At 58.4% G+C, this 2,008-nt stretch overlaps 1 protein-coding gene across 1 annotated transcript in view; it reads right to left on the minus strand.

The window, feature by feature from the left end:
* The window catches only part of ZNF787 (zinc finger protein 787), a 20,344-nt gene extending 18,763 nt beyond the window's left edge, over positions 1-1,581 (minus strand). The window contains exon 1 of the mRNA XM_077756947.1: positions 179-1,581. The gene's annotated coding sequence lies outside the window, so the exon portion shown is untranslated. The remainder of the gene's footprint in view (positions 1-178) is intronic.
* Between the last annotated feature and the right edge of the window lie 427 nt (positions 1,582-2,008).

Genomic DNA, 2,008 nt, shown 5'->3' on the forward strand with positions numbered 1-2,008 from the left:
ATGCGAAGGGAGAGGGGGCGGGGCTCCCTCAGGGCCACCTCCCCCCACACAGGCCACCTTGCTTCCCGGAAGGAGATGAAACCCACACGGGAAAGTGCCCTCCATGGACCAGGAGAAAGGCCATCCTTCTCTCAGAGCCCAGGGAAGGAGGTGTGTATAATCGGACCCCCTAACGTACCCTTCTCTCCTCCAGTCCCCCCGGGGCTGCGGCCACCGCCCCAAGGCACCTCGGCCTCTGAACTTCTCTGGGTCTTCGCTTCGCTTGCTTGGACTTCCGTGTTTGTGGAAACACAATCCGTGTGCTTTTTCCCCCATTAGTGTGTTTTAGTCACAGCGGGAAACCCGAAGGGAGCTGGGGAAGCTCTTCCCTCCCCAACAGACCGCTGGCAAAGGCCTCTCTTTGTGGGACAGACTGGACCAGGTCACGGTCCGCTGCTGCTGCTAACAAAAGGTTTCACCTGGGTGTTTAACCGGCACCCTTTAAACCCTGTCTAAGCAGCGACACCATGTCGTCGATCTTGCTCCTTGGCCTGTAGAGCCCAAAATATTTACCTTCTGGCACGTTGCGGAAAATGTTTGCCAACCCTGATGTAAGGGAACAAGGGCTGCCCAGACTCCCAGGCAGGGTCTGGAGGTGCTCTGCCTCCCGCGGGAAGGAGAGGGGGCCGGGGGCGCGTGCCCGAGGGGCCTCGCAGGGGTGCCGGTCAGGAGGCCCTGAGCTGGGCACTGCCCCGAAACCCCAGCAGTCTTCTCTGCATGTGTGTTTGCACATCGAGTGTGATGGGGCAGGGGGTGCGCACCGGGCCATGAAGTCGGGCCACCCTGTGCCCGAGAAACCTGGGCCGAGAGGGTGCGCGCTGCACTCTGGGGGGCATCTCCGCGTGGAGGGAGCACAACAGGAAGTACAAATGAAATCACCCTGCCTGGGCAAGAGACCCCGGAAGAAAAGAAAAAGCTTTTTTCCTGCTTTTTGCTCAGGGGCTCATCTCTTCACTTTGCAAAGTCCCAAAAATTATGGAGCCCGCCCTGGGGGCAGATGACGCATTAGAGGCAAGGAGGCCAGAGCGCATACAGGTCACACAGGCCCTGGCCAGGCGCTCGGCGTTAATCCAAACACGGCAGAAAACCACGTTTTCACAGAGAACTTTATGGAGGCCTTGGAAGGACAAAAGTACATCTTCTGGGGCCCCTGGGGGCTCCGTCGGCCAAGCGCCCGACTCTTGGTTCAGCTCAGGTCATGATTTCACAGTTGGTGGGTACGAGCCCTCAGCTGGGCTCTCTGCTGGCAGCACAGAGCCTGCTTGGGATTCTTTCTCTCTCCCTCTCTCTCTCTCTCCCTACTCTGTGCCATTCCCCCAGCTTGCACGTGCTGGCACACTCTCAAAAAAGAAAGAAAAAAAAAAAAAAGAAGAAAAAAAAAAGATGCACCATCTTGTTCTGACTTTTGAGGGGTCAGGAGGCCTCCCAGAGCTGCCGGTCAGAGGCCAGCCGGGCACAGGGCACACTCCCGGGTTGCAACACCTCCCGGGGGATTTATTTTTTTTTTTAATATTTTTTATTTATTTCTAGGAGAGAGAGAGAGAGAGAGAGAGAGAGAGAGCATGAGCAGGGGAGGGTCAGAGAGAGAGGGAGTCACAGACTGAAACAGGCTCCAGGCTCTGAGCCGGCAGTCAGCACAGAGCCCGACGCGGGGCTCGAACCCACGAACCGCGAGATCATGACCTAAGCGAAAGTCGGTCGCTTAACCGACTAAGCCACCCCGGCGCCCCTACCTCCTGGGGGATTTAAGCAAACCAACGGGCTAGGGCCACGGCCCACAGTGCTGCACTTGGCCTGGAAGCTGGGCCCTCCCGGCCACAGCCCTGCACTGTGATCCTCCCCAGGACAACCAGCAGGCACCCCAGGGCCAGGAGACGTCAGCTGAGCACAGGAGGCAGGGAGGAGCTGGGGGTCCTCGTGAGAGTTAGGGTGTTCACTACACCAGGCCCTTCCTCTCCCATTCACTCAA

Source organism: Crocuta crocuta, unplaced genomic scaffold (assembly GCF_008692635.1).
Source record: "Crocuta crocuta isolate KB4526 unplaced genomic scaffold, BGI_CrCroc_1.0 scaffold142, whole genome shotgun sequence".
Lineage (NCBI taxonomy): Eukaryota > Metazoa > Chordata > Mammalia > Carnivora > Hyaenidae > Crocuta > Crocuta crocuta.